Source organism: Artibeus jamaicensis, unplaced genomic scaffold (genome assembly GCF_021234435.1).
Source record: "Artibeus jamaicensis isolate MK-2021 breed Jamaican fruit bat unplaced genomic scaffold, CSHL_Jam_final contig_687, whole genome shotgun sequence".
In the NCBI taxonomy this organism is placed as follows: Eukaryota; Metazoa; Chordata; class Mammalia; order Chiroptera; family Phyllostomidae; genus Artibeus; species Artibeus jamaicensis.
Window position 1 is genome coordinate 1,656,612 of NW_026521925.1, and position 7,365 is coordinate 1,663,976.

Below are 7,365 nucleotides of genomic sequence, written 5' to 3' on the forward strand. Positions count from 1 at the left end.
CAAGGGAGAAAAAAGAAATAACATGCAAGGGAGCCCCAATAAGGTTAGCTACTGACTCAAGCAAGAAGAGAATGGCAAGAAATATTCCAAGTAATGAGAAACAGAGGCCTACAACCAAGGCTACTTTACCCAGCAAGGCTCTCAATCAAGATAGATGGCCAAATAAAGAGCTTCCAAGACAAAAGAAGCCTAAAAGAATATGCCTCCACCAAACCAGCTCTACAAGAAATACTAAAAGGACTGCTTTAAGGGAAGGAAGGATAAGAGGGAGACGGAGAGGAACACAGGTACAAAATGGCAATGAATAAGTACCTATCAATAATAACCTTAAAAATAAATGGATTAAATGCTCTAATCAAAAGACACAGAATAGTTCAATGGATAAGAAAGCATGACCCACACATATGCTGCCTACAAGAGACCCACCTCAGGACAAAAAGACCATCAGAGACTATAAGTGAAAGGCGGGAAACAAGTTTTCCAAGCAAACGGACAAGAAAAAAAAAGCTGGGGTAGCAATTCTCATATCAGACAAAATAGACTTCAAAAAAAAAGGCCATAAAGAGAGACCCAGAAGGTCACTTCATTATACTCAAGGGAAGAATCCACCAAGAAGACATTAATATTGTAAACATATATGCACCAAACATAAGGGCACCCAAATATATCAAGAAAATCTTAGAGGACTTCAAGAAAGATATTGACAGCAACACAATTATAGTAGGGGATTTTAACACCCCACTATCAAAAATGGACAGATCTTCCAAACAAATTATCAACAAAGATATTGCGGCATTAAACAACACCCTAGATGAAATGGACTTAACTGATATATATAGAGCCCTTCATCCCAAAGAAGCTAAATACACATTCTTTCCAAATGCACATGGAATATTTTCAAAGATAGACCACATGATAGGACACAAAACAAGCCTCAAAAAATTCAAGAAAATTGAAATCATACCAAACATCTTCTCTGACCACAAGGGACTGAAATTAGAAACCAACCCCAAAGAAAAAAACCCAAAGCACCCAAAATCATGGAGACTGAATGGTATGCTATTAAACACCCAATGGGTCAAGAATGAAATTAGGGAAGAAATCAAAACATTTCTGGAAACAAATGAAAATGATCTCACAACAACCCAAAACTTATGCCCAAAACAGGGAAGATGGTCCTGGAAGGGAAGTTTATAGCATTACAGGCCTACCTAAAGAAGATAGAAACATTTCAAACAAACAACCTAACCCTACGCCTATAAGAACTCCAGGAACAACAACAAAGACAGCCCAGAGCAAGCAGAAGGAAGGAAATAACCAAGATTAGAGCAGAATTAAATGACACAGAAACTAAAAGCACAATTTTAAGGATCAATGAATCCAGGAGTTGGTTCTTTGAGAAGATAAACAAAATAGACAAGACTTTAAGTAGGCTCATCAAGAAAAGAAGAGAGAGGACACAAATAAACACAATCAGAAATGAAAGAGGAGAGATTACAACTGATACCACAGAAATAGAAGGGACTGTAAGAAATTACTATGAAGAAATGTATGCCAAGAAATTTGAAAATCTAGGGGAAATGGACACATTTCTAGAAAAATACAATCTTCCAAAAGTCAGTGAAAAAGAAGCAGAAAATCTAAATACACCAATAACAGCAAAAGAAATTGAAGCAGTAATCAAAAAACTCCCATCACACAAAAGCCCTAAACCAGATGGTTTCACAGGAGAATTCTACAAAGCATTTAAGGAAGAGTTAAACCCTATTCTCCACAGACTATTTCAAAAAATCCAGAAGGATGGAAAACTCTCAAATTCTTTTTATGAAGCCAGCATCATCTTAATTCCAAAACCAGATAGAGACACAACAAAGAAAGAAAACTTCAGGCCAATATCACTGATGAACATAGATGCTAAAATCGTCAACAAAATATTGGCAAATCGCATCCAACAATATATCAAAAAGATCATACACCATGACCAAGTGGGATTCATCCCTGGGATGCAAGGATGGTTCAATATTCGCAAATCAGTAAATGTAATACATCACATAAAAAAAAGCAAAGACAAAAATCACATGATCATATCAATAGATGCAGAAAAAGCTTTTGATAAGGTACAACACCCATTTATGATAAAAACACTCAGCAAAGTGGGAATACAGGGAGCATTTCTCAATATCATAAAGGCCATATATGAGAGACCTACAGCCAATATCATACTCAATGGGAAAAAACTAAAAGCTTTTCCACTAAGATCAGGAACAAGACAAGGATGTCCACTTTCACCACTTCTATTCAATATAGTATTGGAAGTTTTAGCCACAGTGATCAGGCAAGAAAAGGAAATAAAAGGCATCCAAATAGGAAAGAAGGAAGCAAAACTGTCACTGTTTGCAGATGACATGATAGTGTACATGGAAAATCCTATAGACTCTACCAAAAAACTGCTCAAATTAATTAATGAATTTGGCAAAACAGCTTGTTACAAAGTCAATATCCAGAAATCAAAGGCATTTTTGTATACCAACAGTGAATCAACAGAAGCAGAAATAAAAAAAAATCCCATTCGATACAGCAAAAAGAAAAATAAAATATTTAGGAATAAACCTAACTAAGGAGGTAAAAAACCTGTATGCAGAAAACTACACAGCCTTGAAGAATGAAATCAAGGAAGACACAAACAAATGGAAACATATACCTTGTTCATGGATTGGTAGAATTAACATCATCAAAATGTCCATACTACCCAAAGCAATATACACATTCAATGCAATACCTATTAAAGTACCAATGGCATATTTCACAGACATAGAACAAACACTTCGAAAATTTATATGGAACCATAAAAGAGCCCGAATAGAAGCTGCTGTTTTGAGAAAGAAGAACAAAGTAGGGGGGATCACAATACCTGATATCAAACTGTGTTACAAGGCCACTGTAATCAAAACAGCCTGGTAGTGGCATAAAAACAGGCACATAGACCAATGGAACAGAACAGAGAGCCCAGAAATACACCCAACTCTGTACAGTCAATTAATATTCGACAAAGGGGGCAGTAACATAAAATGGAGTAAAGATAGCCTCTTCAACAAATGGTGTTGGGAGAACTGGACAGCTACGTGCAAAAAAATGAAACTTGAGCACAGACTTACACCATACACCAAAATAAATTGAAGGTGGATAAAAGACTTAAATGTAAGTCGTGACACCATTAAAGTCCTAGAGGAGAACATTGGCAAGAAAATCTCAGATATTTCACGCAGCAACTCCTTTACTGATATGTCCCCTAGAGCAAGGAATATAAAGGAAAGAATAAACAAATGGGATCTCATCAAAATAAAAAGCTTCTGCATGGCTAAAGAAAACAGTATTAAATTAGCAAGACAACCAACTGTATGGGAAAACATATTTGCCAATGATACCTCAGACAAGGTTTAATCTCCAAAATATACAAAGAACTTACAGGACTCCACTCTAAGAAGACACCCAACCCAATTAAAAAATGGGAAAAGGACTTGAACAAACACTTCTCCAAGGAAGACATACAGAACATTCAGAGACACATGAAGAAATGCTCAATATCGTTAGCTATCAGAGAGATGCAAATCAAAACCACAATGAGATACCACTTTACACCAGTCAGGATGGCTATCATAAACAAAGCAACAAACAACAAATGTTGGAGAGGGCGTGGGGAAAAGGGGTCCTTAGTTCACTGTTGGTGGGATTGCAGACTGGTACAACCATTATGGAAAACAGTATGGAATTTTCTCAGAAAAATAAAAAATCCACCTGGCTTTTGACCCAGCAATGCCACTGCTAGGATTATATCCTAAGAATCCTAAAACATCAATATCAAAGAATCCTATTCACCACAATGTTCATAGCAGCAGAATTTACAATAGCCAAGAGTTGGAAGCAACCAAGGTGCTTGTCAGTAAATGAATGGATCAAAAAATTGTGGTACATATACACAATGGAATTCTATGCTGCAGAGAGAAAGAAGGAACTACGACCTTTTGCATCAACATGGATGGAACTGGAAAGCATTATGTTGAGTGAAGTAGGCCAGGTGCTGAAAGACAAATACCATATGATCTCACCTTTAACAGGAAGCTAAACAACAAAACAAACAAGCAAGCAGAAAAAAAAAAAGACGCTGAAATAGAGAACAAGGGGACAGTGACCAGAGAGGAGAGGGAAGGGAAGTTAAGGGGAAAAAGGGGGAGGGATTTGGAGGAACAAATAGGAAGGACACAGGGATGAGAACTAAGGGGGGTGGAAATGGGAGGGAGGTGGGGAGTAAGGGGCGGGGGAGGCTGGGATCGGAAAAATAGACAAAAACCGTACTTGAAAAATAACTAAATAAAATTAATTATAAAAAAAAAGTGATACACTACATAAACAAAATAAAGAATAAAAAATCACATAATCATACCAGTAGATTCAGAAATAGCATTTGATAAAATCCAGCACCCGGTTATGATTAAAACTCTCAGGAAAGTTGGATAAGATGAACAAACCTCCATGTAATAAAAGTCATAAATAACAATTCCAGAGCCAACATTATAGTCAATGGGCAAAAACTAAATGTGTTTCCCTTAAGATCAGGAACAAGATAAGACACCCATTTTCACTACTCTTAGTCCTAGCCATAGCAATAAGACAGGAAGAAATAAAAGCTATCCAAATTAGAAAGATAAATTAAAACTATTACTAGTCATACATGACATGAAAAATCTAAAGACTCCACCAAAAAGCAATTAGAGCAAATAAATGAATTGGGCAAGGCAGCTGGATAGAAAATTAATATTTAGAAATGGTTGGCATTTCTTTAGTTTTAAAATATATTTTATCCATTATGCTATTTAAGTGTCCTATTTTTACTCTCCCCTTTATCCCCCCTCTGCCCTGCATCTCCCCACCCTGCAGCATCCCCCCTTCTAAGTTCATGTCCATGGGTTGTACATATAAGTTCTTTGGCTTCTCTATTTCCTATACTATTCTTAACCCCTCCTGTCTATTTTGTACCTACCATTTATGCTTCTTATTCCCTATATCCCCCTCCCCCTTCTCTCCCTTCCCCTCCCCACTGGTAACCCTCCATGTGATCTCCATTTCTGTGATCCTGTTCCTATTCTAGTTGTTTGCATAGTTTTTGTTTTTACTTTTTAGGTTCAGTTGTTGTTTTTTAGGTTCTAGTTGTGAGTTTCTTGTCATTTTACTGTTCATAGTTTTTGACTTCTTCTATTTCTAAGATAAGTCCTATTAACATTTCATGTAACAAGGGCTTGGTGATGAGGAACTCCTTTAACTTGACCTTATCTGGGAAGCACTTTATCTGCTCTTCCATTCTAAATGAAATATTTGCTGGATAGAGTAATCTTGGATGTAGGTCCTTGCCTTTCATGACTTAGAATACTTCTTTCCAGCCCCTTCTTATCCACAAGGCTTCTTTTCAGAAATCAGCTGATAGTCTTATGGGTACTCCTATGTAGGTAACTCTCTCCTTTTCCCTGTTGCTTTTAAGATTCTTTCCTTATCTTCAATCTTGGCTAACTTGACTATGATGTACCTTGGTGTGTTCCTTCTTGGGTCCAATTTCTTTGGGATTTTCTGGGCTTCCTTGAAGTCTATTTCCTTCACCAGATTGGAGTTTTCCCTCATTATTTAAGGTTTCAACTTCTTGCTCTTGTTCTTTTCCCTCCAGCAACCCCATGATTTGGATGCTGGAACACCTAAAGCTGTCTCAGAGGTTCCTAAGACTCTCCTCATTTTTTCCATTCTTGTTTCTTCATTCTGTTTCAGTTGTACCTTCTTTTGTTCCAAACTGTTGATTTGATCCCCAATTTCCTTTCCTGCACTGTTGGTTCCCTGTATGTCTTCCTTTATTTTACTCTGATAGCCTTCATTTCTTCCATCATTTTGTGATAAACTTCAAGCAATTCTGTGAGCATCCTGATTAGCAGTGTTTTGAACTCTGCATCAGCCAGGTTGTCTATATTTTCATCGCTTAGGTCTTTTTTTCTGGAGTTTTCATCTGTTCTTTCATTTGGGCCATATTTTTTGTTTCAGTGCTTCTGCTATGTTGTGAGGTGCAGATGCTTAGGTATTCACCAGGGCTGGGGCAAGCCTTTTTGCTGTGTTGTGGTGCAGTCTGTGAGAAAGGGGTCAGAGAGGGAACAATGCTGCTCACTTGCTCAGCTCCAGCCTCACTTTCCAACCAACCCTCCTGTGAGACTAGGAGTTTCTCCTGCCTTTGCAACCCCTACGGCATTCTACATCCAGACGTTTTAAGTTTTTAGTTTCCTGGTTAGCCATCCCCTGTCTTGTCTGCTGCCTTGCCACAGGTTTTCTTTGCCTGACTGGCCTTCTCTGCCCCTCCTACCATTCTGGATGAATGTTTCTTTAACTCCTTGGTTGTTGGAGTTCCATGCAGTTTCACTTTATGGCAGTTCTGTTTATTTATTGTTTTTTAAATTGGTTGTTAGTTATCCTTTGGTTGTGTGAGGAGGTGAAGCATTTCCACCTATGCCTCAGACTTGGCTGGAAAAACCTTAGTGGCATTTTTATACACTAATAATGAACTATGAGAAAAATAAACTAAGATAACAACCATATTTACTACTGCAACAACAAAAGAAGTAAGGTACTATGCCTTGAGATAAATTTAACCAAGGAGATAAAAGACTGGCTTTGGTAAATTTTAGGACACTGAAAAGAGAAACTGAGGAAGACAGAAATAAGAGGAAGCATATACTGTGTTCACATATTGGAAGAAATTCCACTGTCAGGATTATATCCTAAAAACCCTGAAACACCAATCCAAAAGAACCTATACACCCCAATTTCAGAGCAGCAAAATTTACAATAGCCAAGTCCTGAAAGCAACCTAAGTGACTATCAGTAAATGAATGGATCAAAAAACTGGTACATTTACACAATGGAATTCTATGGAGCAGAAAGAAAGAAGGGGCTCCTGCCCTTTGCGATAGCGTGGATGGAACTGGAAAGCATTATGCTATGTGAAATAAGCCAGGCAGTGAAAGACAAATACCACATGATCTCACCTTTAACAGGAACCTAAACAATAAAGCATACAAGCAAGCAAAATATAACCAAAGATACTGAAATACAGAACAGGCAGACAGGGACCAGAAGGGAAAGGGGAGGGAATTTCAGGGGAAAAGGGGAAGGATTTACAGGAATAGTATAAAGGACACATGGACAAAAACTAACATGGGTGTAAATGGGAGGGAGGTAGGGAGAGCTGGGGTGGTGGAGAGAGGTGAGGGGAAAAGGCAGAAAATTGTACTTGAAGAACAATAATAAATAAATTAATAAACTTAAAAATGTTCATAA